Source organism: Anomaloglossus baeobatrachus, chromosome 1 (genome assembly GCF_048569485.1).
Source record: "Anomaloglossus baeobatrachus isolate aAnoBae1 chromosome 1, aAnoBae1.hap1, whole genome shotgun sequence".
In the NCBI taxonomy this organism is placed as follows: domain Eukaryota; kingdom Metazoa; phylum Chordata; class Amphibia; order Anura; family Aromobatidae; genus Anomaloglossus; species Anomaloglossus baeobatrachus.
In genome coordinates this window covers 372,149,154-372,161,489 of record NC_134353.1, presented here as the reverse complement: position 1 = coordinate 372,161,489, position 12,336 = coordinate 372,149,154, and positions in this window count along the sequence as shown.

Genomic DNA, 12,336 nt, shown 5'->3' with positions numbered 1-12,336 from the left:
ATATAATATATGATCTTTAGAAATACTTTTTCTTATGATATCTTTATCTATGCTAGTGTATACAGGGACGGTTAGGCAGGGATTAGCAATATACACCCAGAACTACTAAGGCTATGTGCCCACGGGACTCTGTATCCGCGGATTTTTCTGCAGCTAAATCCGCAGCATTCCCCAGGAAACCGCACCTTTGCATAGGTGCGGATTTGACGCTGATTTGACACGGATTTCGTTGTGGATTTTGCTTTTTTTTTTGACATTCACTTGCATGGGCAAAATCCGCAGGATAATTGACATGCTGCTGATTTTTCTGCAGGAAAATCCGCATTATTTCCGCTGCGGAAAAGAACGCAGCGTGGGCACAGCAGTTCCCAAATGCCATAGAAATGGCTGGGGAGTAGCTGTGCTGCAGATTGTTGAAAAATCCGCGGAATTTCCGCGAAAAATCCATGTCAAATTCTGCGCATTTTTCGCAGCGTGGGCACATAGCCTTATGGTTCTGTGTGCATATTGCACCTAACAGGTTCACTTTTAAGCACCACTCCAACAATGGGAAAAAACCAAAACACTGGAGTGGTGCTTTTATTTTCAGATGCTCTGTATTTCTCCAACAGGAGGTGGGAGGTGCTGCTGATGTTGTTTGGACAGCTGCCTTTCAGGTTATGTGCACAGCCAGCAGGTATTATCCACCTTACACAAGCTGCTGTGCACATGTCCTGACTGGCACAGGTCAGCGCAATCTCACCAGCTTCTATCACTACCGGATGCATAAGTCAAAGGCACCACAGATTCTCTCTCACAATCAATGACGTACTGGTACGTCATAGGTTGTATCTCTTCCTTTGATGCAGTTTTGCATGCTGAGCTTGCATCTTTCCTTGCACGTCAGCAGATCAGATTAGCCGACATGTGCCTCTAACAGCCACGGGTGAAACAGAGATCAGCCCATTGCTATTAACTAATTAAATCCCGCTGTTCTCTTACACTAGGATTTATATATATATATATATATATATATATATATATATCTACACAGTACAGACCAAAAGTGTGGACACACCTCATTCAAAGAGTTTTCTTTATTTTCATGACTCTGAAAATTGTAGATTCACATTGAAGGCATCAAAACTATGAATTAACACATGTGGAATGAAATACTTAACAAAAAAGTGTGAAACAACTGAAAATATGTCTTATATTCTAGGTTCTTCAAAGTAGCCACCTTTTGCTTTGATTACTGCTTTGCACACTCTTGGCATTCTCTTGATGAGCTTCAAGAGGTAGTCACCGGAAATGGTTTTCACTTCACAGGTGTGCCCTGACAGGTTTAATAAGTGGGATTTCTTGACTTACAAATGGGGTTGGGACCATCAGTTGTATTGTGCAGAAGTCTGGTGGATACACAGCTGATAGTCCTACTGAATACACTGTTAGAATTTGTATTATGGCAAGAAAAAAGCAGCTAAGTAAAGAAAAACTAGTGGCCATCATTACTTTAAGAGTTGAAGGTCAGTCAGTCCAAAAAATTGGGAAAACTTTGAAAGTGTCCCCAAGTGCAGTGGCAAAAACCATCAAACGCAACAAAGAAACTGGCTCACATGAGGACTGCCCCAGGAAAGGAAGACCAAGCGCCACCTCTGCTGCGGAGGATAAGTTTATCCGAGTCACCAGCCTCAGAAATCTCAGGTTAACAGCAGCTCATATTAGAGACCAGGTCAATGCCACACAGAGTTCTAGCAGCAAACACATCTGTACAACAACTGTTAAGAGGAGACTTTGTGCACAGGCCTTGATGGTAAAATAGCTGCTAGCAAACCACTGCTAAGGACAGGCAACAAGCAGAAGAGACTTGTTTGGGCTAAGGAACACAAGGAATGGACATTAGACCAGTGGAAATCTGTGCTTTGGTCTGAGGAGTCCAAATTTGAGATCTTTGGATCCAACCACCGTGTCTTTGTGCGATGCGGAAAAGGTGAACGGATGGACTCTACATGCCTGGTTCCCACTGTGAAGCATGAAGAAGGAGGTGTGATGGTGTGGGGGTGCTTTGCTGGTGACACTGTTGGGGATTTATTAAAAATTGAAGGCATACTGAACCAGCATGGCTACCACAGCATCTTGCAGCGGCGTGCTATTCCATCCAGTTTGCGTTTAGTTTGACCATCATTTAATTTTCAACAGGACAATGACCCCAAACACACCTCCAGGCTGTGTAAGGGCTATTTGACTAAAGCCCGCTTTACACGCTGCAATATATCTTACAATGTGTCGGCGGGGTCACGTCGTAAGTGACGCACATCCGGCATTGTAAGTACATTGCAGTGTGTGACAGGTACGTGCGATTGCGATTGAACGTTAAAACGTTCATCGCATACTCATCGTACCTGTCTCTAGAATTGCACGTCAGATTGTTCATCGTACCCGGGGTAGCACACATCGCAGTGTGTGACATCCCGGGAACGATGAACAGATCTTACCAGCGTCCTGTGGCTCCCGGCCCACAATGCGGAAGGAAGGAGGTGGGCGGGATGTTTGTACCGCTCAGCTCCGCCCCTCCGCTTCTATTGGCAGGCTGCCACGTGACGTCAATGTGACGCCAAACGTCCCTCCCACTCCAGGAAGTGGACGTTCGCCGCCCATATTGAGGTCGTATGGAAGGTAAGTACGTGTGACGGGGGATTACTTGTATGTGCAGCACTTTCAACAAATTGAACATGCCACACATACGATGGGGGCGTTACAAATCGCATACGAAATCGTATGCGAAATTGCAACGTGTAAAGCAGGCTTTAGAAGGAGAGTGATGGGGTGCTATGCCAGATGACCTGGCCTCCACAGTCACCAGATCTGAACCCAATTAAGATGGTTTGGGGTGAACTGGACCGCAGAGTGAAGGCAAAAGGGCCAACAAGTGCTAAGCATCTCTTGGAACTCCTTCAAGTCTGTTGGAAGACCATTTCCAGTGACTGCACACTCTTGGCATTCTCTTGATGAGCTTCAAGGGGTAAAGTAGTAATCAAAGTAAAAGGTGTCTACTTTGAAGAACTTAGAATATAAGACATATTTTCAGTTGTTTCACACTTTTTTGTTAAGTATTTGATTCCACATGTGTTAATTCATAGTTTTGATGCCTTCAATGTGAATCTACAATTTTCAGAGTCACGGAAATAAAGAAAACCCTTTGAATGAGAAGGTGTCCAAAATATTTGGTCTGTACTGATTATATATATATATATAATGTGTTCAGCCCATAGCAGTCTATACGTGTTTTTTTGTATATATTCTTTATTTAGAATTCTTACTTTTTTTTACTGTTTTTAAATTGATTCTGGTACAGTTTTTGTATTTTTTGCCTGTTGTAATAAAATGTGTGTTATGCACTGCTTATATGGTAAACCCTCGTTTTGGGCACAATCTTTTCTCTTTTCCTGCCAGCCGATATATTTTCCCCCTCACTGACTATTGTTCCTCTTCATCTTCAGTGTCTCAGCTCACACTGATTGGAGTGCTCAACACCAGCATTGTTTGCCGCCTGGGCAGGCTACGGCATTGATCGATCGAGCTGACCTGATCACACGGTTGATGGCGCTCTGACCCGGAAGTGCCGGCGGTCACCGCTTCAATTCTACTGGTGTCTGACAGACACCAGTACAATTGATCAGTGAGACCCGGCACCTGCAATTTCTCTGACTCAGAATAGCCAACTCCCACTTTGGAGGGCGGCAAAACACCCTTGCCGGGGAGACTCTGAGACCGTCACATTAGGCAACCAGACAGGGCCCCCCTGAAAGCCGCACCCAGAGCACGTGCCTAGCCAGCCCCCTAGATACGCCTCTGGTCCAGCCGACGTGCTGCAGGGAGGGCGGCAGGCCAGGCGGACAACAGCATCTTTTAAATGTTTCATGCGGATTATAATGGGGGTAATTTACTTTTCAGACCATGGGCCCCCTGGAGCCCCAGGCGGAAACGCAGATTGCCCTCATTATAATCCACCTCTGGGTGAGTGACTTAAAGGGAAAGCATATCGTGCATTGTGCTTTACTTGATGGAGTGGAAATAGAGTTAAGTAGTCACGGACGTTATGGGCGTTAGTCCATTAGTTAGTGGCAGTGGGCTATATATCTATATCGGAATAGAAAGTATAAACAGGATGTGAGGTCACAAACTAATGGTACACTTGTCTGAGCAATTTATAGATTTATAGGCGTATGCAGTGCAGGTAATGGCATTTGTGATTGTTTGCACAATTATAGTAGGTGTTCACTGGATGACTGCAATGTCCAGCATTGTAGTTTCTGGCTGTGTGGAGTTAACTGTTGAGTTGCTGAGCAGTGTTTGGCTGCACTATCTTGTCAAAAGGACCTCCAGATCTTCAAATTAAGTGGTATTAAGTGAGAGGCAGCACACAGCCTCCTTGTAGGTATTAGGGTACTTTCACACTTGCGTTTTTTCCCTTCCTTCACAATCCGCCCTTTTGGAAAACAGCGGAATCCATTAACGGATTCCGCTGTTTCCCATAGACTTGTATGGGTGACGGATTGTGCCAAAAGTTCTTGCGTTGCTTCCGCTGGCCGATGCTGCGTTGCTTCCGCCGGGCGGAAGGAACGCAGCATGCAACGTTTTTTGAGCGGCGGAATCCTCTATTTTTCACTGCGCATGCTCATTTTTTTTTTTTTTTTTTTAATCACAGAAACTTTATTTTGTCTCTCGGTGGCTGAATGTTCAGCTGAGCGCCCGGCCGCTGGCATGTGAGAGCTCTCAGCTGAGCGCCCGGCCCCCGACATGTGAGAGCTCTCAGCTGAGCGCCCAGCCGCCGACATGTGAGAGCTCTCAGCTGAGCGCCCGACCGCCGGCATGTGAGAGCTCTCTGCTGAGCGCCTGGCCGCCGGCATGTGAGAGCTCTCAGCTGAGCGCCCGACCGCCGGCATGTGAGAGCTCTCTGCTGAGCGCCCGGCCGCCGGCATGTGAGAGCTCTCAGCTGAGCGCCCGTCTGCCGGCATGTGAGAGCTCTCAGCTGAGCGCCCAGCCGCCGGCATGTGAGAGCTCTCAGCTGAGCGCCCGGCCGCCGGCATGTGAGAGCTCTCAGCTGAACGCCCGGCCGCCGGCATGTGAGAGCTCTCAGCTGAGCGCCCGTCTGCCGGCATGTGAGAGCTCTCAGCTGAGCGCCCAGCCGCCGGCATGTGAGAGCTCTCAGCTGAGCGCCCGGCCGCCGGCATGTGAGAGCTCTCAGCTGAACGCCCGGCTGCCGGCATGTGAGAGCGATCAGCTGATCGTTCACAATAGTCTGCTGCCAGTAAAATTGTAAAAAAGAAAAAAAAATACAAAAAAAAATTAAAATAAAACAAGCTTTTCGTTGTTTTGTACGATCTGTTGCATCCGTTGTGCCGTTATATGCAAGGCATCCATTGCATCCGTCCCACAACGCAATGCAACGGATGCCGTTGAACGCAAGTGTGAAACTAGCCATAGCCTTCACAATGTCTTCAGGGGCAGGAGGCTAAATTTTGAACAGAACCTGGGATACAATAGAGCTGCAGATACTGCCATCTCGGAGCACTGCTAGGTAAGGGGTTTCCCATTCAGGCACTTACAGTTTGCAAAAGGAGAGGACATGCTGAGATCAGTGGGAGTGCAGGCTACGCGGTCCCAGCACACATCAACACCAGGAATCCACATGTTGGAATACAAAGTCCCGCAATCCTCCTGTAAGGCTATGTGCCCACGCTGCGGATTTACCGCGGATTTGCCGCGGATTTACCGCGGATTTTCCGAAAATCTGCAGCAGCGGCACTTCCAAGCCATTTCAATGGCATTTTGGAAATGCTGTGTCCAAGCTGCGGATTTATCCGCGGCGGATTTGCCGCGGATTTTGATCCGGAAAAATCTGCAGCATGTCAATTATTGTTGCGGATTTTGGTGCGGATTTTGGGTATAGAATGGGGAAAAAAAAAATCCGCGGCAAAAATAAGGTGCGGATTTGCCACGAAAGTCGCGGATTTTCATGCAGAAAAATCCGGAGGTACATTCTACCGTGGACACATAGCTCTCACCTCAGGAACTCTAATGTAGTCATCTACAAGTCACTGGGAACGTAACATCGCCGGAGGGAGAGGAGGAAATGCTCACCTTCTATCACGCTTGTATGGCGCCCTGGACAAGCCAGGACGTCACAAGCACTACACCAACACACCCCACACCCCGGTCAGGCACACCAAAGCCAAACAAAAATCCTTGTTGCCTCCCTCCAGAGACTGATGTCCACACCAGGGGGTGGGCCAGGCGGTTGGTCCCGCCCACTGAGGAGTTCACAGTCCTGGAGGCGGGAAAAAGCAGTTGAGTTGAGTTTCAGATTAGTTTTGGAGAGGAGTTGGAGTGGAGAGTAAAGTGGCAGTTGAGCAGTCTGAAGTTGGTCCGGGTGTGTGGCCCGGACGATACAGCAAGGTTGGCAGACGGTGGTGACCGTCTGCAGGAGAGGCCTATTGGAGCTAGCCGTAAGGAACGTGGACGGGCGGTGGCCCGGCGGTACCGGACCGGTACGCAAAGAGAAGCCAGCACCAACCGGCAGGGCTTACGGACCCCAACAAGGCTAGGAGTCGCCGTTGAAATTGTCAAATCCGTTAGCGAAGGGAACCTCCGGGGTTTCCCAGCAGCCAAGTCCCGACAGAAGGCAACCGTCCAACCGAGAGAGGGAAACACAGTCACCGCCAAGGCTACAGTTCCCAGGGCCAGAGCCTGCAGGCAAAAGGGGTTCCTTCAGCAAACCTCGAAGCTGGGGAGCGGGTTACCGGTGGGAACCCATTGGAACCATACATAACACACAGGTGCAGGGAAAGGCAGTCACCATCAACCTGCCGGGTGGAGAAACACCGCAGCCGTCTGTGGGACCCGTTCATCCAGCCGTTTGTTTTACCGGAGACTTTGTGTACATCATTGGCTGAGTGAGTACCACCGTGCCGTGCGGCACAGCGCTGCCCCCACGACCCTGCACCTCGCCAGGCCCCGTAACCCGCCTGCCATCCATCCCTACCCCTCACCGGGCCCCGGGACAACCAAACCCCCTACCCATGGAGGGGAGAAAACAACATCCAAGCTGCTCCCTGTCACCGCTCCCGGGATCCCTGTCCAGAGCAGCGGTGGTGTCACAACTTCACCACAACCGTGGGTGGCATCACGGACAATAAATCCCCAAAACCATCCCCCTTTTCACTCACGGGTGAGGAGCGCCGCTTGAGTCCCCGGGATCCGGCCCACCGCTCGAGCCACCACCGAGCAGCAGCAGCAGCCGGACCCGAGCAGTGGGAGAGCGCAGCGTCCCCTCCTCCGCCCGCGACACTTGGTGCGGGGAAGTACCAAACGAGCGCCAAAAAGTAAGGGAAGATGAACCCTGCGTCTAGGGATGGGAGAGATGGTGACCTCTGACCATACCTACTGCTGATCCCTGGGGTTCCTCACCACCCTAGATAGGTTCCACACCTGTGCACTGAGCCGGATACTTGACCCTAGATTAGTTCTCTACCCCAAATCGGGAATGGGTGGGATAAGCTCTTCATCATCCCCACTAAACGCTAAAGGAATACACAAGGAGGCCACACAGGGGGAAAATGCATGAACTACTTATTCACAGATTACTCAGGTAGAAGTTCGGCAAACCTTCAGCAACGATACCACAGATGAGTACAAGCCACCTGCTTGCAACCAGAGCTTGAATGAACTGAATAATATCACCAGCACAAGTCCAGGGAAGATGGGAGCATTTAAGCACAAGGGGAATACTGATCAACAGCTGGATGGAAGGAAAGGTTCCCTGGGTCCTAAAGGGGAATAAATGAAAACCCAGCAGGAAAGGTACCTAGTACAATAAATGCTAACAGCAGGAACAACAGAAAGTCGGAGAATTTTGCACAGCCGAACGCTGTGACTTTCTACTGCCAGAAACCACATGACTGTCTGTCCCCCATGATACACCTGTGACACCTACAGGCGCAGGCAAGGCAGGCCCCAGGAAAGGCTGTGACTTCAGGCCCTTAGGAAGGCCACAATGGTGGTGGCACCAAGCCACTGGAGCGGTCTCAAAGAGGATTTTGATGGTAGTCTACGACAGGGGTAAATTATCTGTGGATGGATGGCGCCAAGAACCCCTGATTTAGCATAGATTACGGTGAATGTGCTTGGCGCCCTTGACTTCCTGTCACACCTACAGTAAAATGTGCTTTTAAGGCAAAAATGCTTACAAATTGCTGAAAATGACGTCTAGGTGTGTTCCGGTCTAATTTTTCGCCTCCACACTGTCTTCTATTGTACAGCGTAAAGCAGTTCTACAGCAGAAAATGCCTGATGTTTGGTCCGAAAACCTCTTTTAAACACTTCACGTTGTTGGAGACTTGAAATGTTTACAAGATACTAAAAAGACTCGACATATGAAAATGAAGAGAGAAAGTCTTGAATCCCTTCACCCCGGGCAATTTTCCGTTTTCATTTTTGGTTTTACCTCCTCTTCTTCCAAGAGCCATAACTTTTTTATTTTTCTGTCAATATAGCCATATGAGGGCTTGTTTTTTTGCGGGATGAGTTTCACTTTTGAATGAATTCATTAGTTTTTACCATATACAGTACAGACCAAAAGTTTGGACACACCTCATTCAAAGAGTTTTCTTTATTTTCATGACTCTGAAAATTGTAGATTCACATTGAAGGCATCAAAACTATGAATTAAAACATGTGGAATGAAATGCTTAACAAAAAAGTGTGACACTACTGAAAATATGTCTTATATTCTAGGTTTTTCAAAGTAGCCACCTTTTGCTTTGATTACTGCTTTGCACACTCTTGGCATTCTCTTGATGAGCTTCAAGAGGTAGTTCCCGGAAATGGACTGATGGACATTGTCATCACCAGCGTCATCCAAGTACCCGCCCATAATCTTGCGCCTGCGCAATAACATCACTGGCACTCACGATTTGAACAGTGCTCAGTCCCGCGATAGTGCCACTGGGCATGCGCGAGACTTCAGGAGCACTGCGAAACATGAGGGCGGCGGCCTCATCTATGTCATTCAACACTGGGGGACGGCGAACAGCGGCAGGAGGGGGAATAATGGACGCAATACAGCCCGCCCCCGGGGCCAGCAAAGCTTATTAGCATACCAAAAGGTAAGATTTTATAAAGTGTTTATTTAGGTCTGAAAGGGGGGCCAGTAGCAAGATTAACCTTTCTAGAATGCAGGCCATGAGCTGCAGAAGGGGATTCTTTTAGTTTCATAGCGAAAATTCAGGTGACAGGTTCCCTTTAAGGCTGCTTTCACACATCCGTTTTTTGCAGTGCGGCTCAATCCGGCTCAAAACCTATGTAACGTATGCGGCGAAAAAAACAGATCAGTTGCATAAGTTTTTCGATGCGGGCCGTCTGTTTTTTGACGGATGCGGCTTGATACTGAGCATGTGTAGTGCAAAAATCCGCATGCGGCAGCCGGATGTGGTTTTTGCCGCAGGATGCCGCATCCGGCGTCCATAGGCTTGCATTGTAAATCGCGCCGTATTCGGCACGATGCATTTTTTTTCGCCGCACAAAAAAGCGTGCCAGGCAACATTCCATCCGGCCGCTGCATGGGCTAAATATAAAAACGGACGCAACGCAAGGCCATGCGGCACAATACGGCGCTAATACAAGTCTATACGGAAAAAATGCAACCGGCGGCAAAAAAAATTGTTGCATTTTTTCTGCAAAGCGCCGTATTTTGCCGCTCAGCAAAAAACGGATGTGTGAAAGCAGCCTAAGTTGCCTAAATTCTGCACAGTAATAGTTACCTGCACAAACAGAAATCCTCCTAAGATAGCCAAATCTAAATAAAAACCCACTCCAACTTCCAAACATATTAAGCTTTGATATTTATGAGTCTTTTGGGTTGATTGAGAACATAGTTGTTGATCAATAATAAAACAAATCCTCTAAATACAACTTGCCTAATAATTCTGCACACGGTGTACTATTGTTTAAGAAATACCAATAAAATATGTTATAAAAAAAAATGTATTGCTCAAAAAAATAAAGGGAACACTTAAACACCACAATGGTATTTTAATGTTCCCTTTATTTTTTTGAGCAGTATATTTTTTTACCTCATAGAAAAAATAATTTGCAATTCCTGTAATGTCTGTATACTTTATTACTTCCTCCCCAGGAGATGTAGTATGATCAGACATGTCCCTGCACGGTCAGACACAGCCATTACACAGTACATAGCAGGGACACATATATAAGATTATCTCAGCACTGGAGCTGTGGTATGATCAGACCATGTCCCTGTACGGTCAGACACAGCCATTACACAGTACATAGCAGGGACACATATATAAGATTATCTCAGCACTGGAGCTGTGGTATGATCAGACCATGTCCCTGTACGGTCAGACACAGCCATTACACAGTACATAGCAGGGACACATATATAAGATTATCTCAGCACTGGAGCTGTGGTATGATCAGACCATGTCCCTGTACGGTCAGACACAGCCATTACACAGTACATAGCAGGGACACATATATAAGATTATCTCAGCACTGGAGCTGTGGTATGATCAGACCTTGTTCCTGTACGGTCAGACATGGCCATTACACAGTACATAGCAGGGACACATATATAAAATTATCTCAGCACAGGAGATGTGGTATGATCAGACCATGTCCCTGTACAGTCAGACACAGCCATTACACAGTACATAGCAGAGATACATATATAAGATTATCTCAGCACAGGAGATTTGGTATGATCAGACATGTCCCTGTACGGTCAGACACGGCCATTACACAGTACATAGCAGGGACACATATATAAGATTATCTCAGCACAGGAGATGTGGTATGATCAGACCATGTCCCTGTACGGTCAGACACGGCCATTACACAGTACATAGCAGGGACACATATATAAGATTATCTCAGCACAGGAGATGGGGTATGATCAGACATGTCCCTGTACGGTCAGACACAGCCATTACACAGTACATAGCAGAGATACATATATAAGATTATCTCAGCACAGGAGATTTGGTATGATCAGACATGTCCCTGTACGGTCAGACACGGCCATTACACAGTACATAGCAGGGACACATATATAAGATTATCTGAGCACAGGAGATTTGGTATGATCAGACATGTCCCTGTACGGTCAGACACGGCCATTACACAGTACATAGCAGGGACACATATATAAGATTATCTCAGCACAGGAGATTTGGTATGATCAGACATGTCCCTGTACGGTCAGACACGGCCATTACACAGTACATAGCAGGGACACATATATAAGATTATCTCAGCACAGGAGATTTGGTATGATCAGACATGTCCCTGTACGGTCAGACACGGCCATTACACAGTACATAGCAGGGACACATATATAAGATTATCTCAGCACAGGAGATGGGGTATGATCAGACATGTCCCTGTACGGTCAGACACAGCCATTACACAGTACATAGCAGGGACACATATATAAGATTATCTCAGCACAGGAGATGGGGTATGATCAGACATGTCCCTGTACGGTCAGACACAGCCATTACACAGTACATAGCAGGGACACATATATAAGATTATCTCAGCACAGGAGATGGGGTATGATCAGACATGTCCCTGTACGGTCAGACACGGCCATTACACAGCACATAGCAGGGACACATATATAAGATTATCTCAGCACATGAGCTATGGTATGATCAGACCATGTCCCTGTACGGTCAGACACGGCCATTACACAGCACATAGCAGGGGCACATATATAAAATTATCTCAGCACTGGAACTTTTATTTTAAGCACATGTGAAAATTGTGAAAATTATTATTATTCCGAGATCTAATGATTAAAATGAACTTCGTTTGTGGGAGAACTCCTTTCAGGCTGACCCATTCCAAACACTGGGAAACAATGCAGGGTAACCATATCTATCTATGCGCAGAAGACGCCTGGGTGTCTGAGCATTTTGTGCACGCTTTTGCCTCAAAAATTACTAGCATTTTATATTTTGCTTAATGAAAACCTGATTAAAAAATAAAATGTTTAAAAAGTGTTAACAGGAAACACCCCCCAAAAATGTTACCAAAAATGCTTTGAGACAACCCCCCCAAAAAGGGACGCTTCTGAAAAGTGAAGACAGAGCACGTCTGCGCATGCGGTTACACGGAGGGCTCGGCACTGAGCTCCTGCAGGAAAGCGCAGACACATGAAGAGCAGCCGTGTACCACATGACTTCAGTAGGTCTTCAAGGATTGGTCGCTCTTTCGCCCGTCCACGCTGCTTCTGAGCTGTGATTGGCTGGTGGGCGGTCCTCGGTTTAGCAA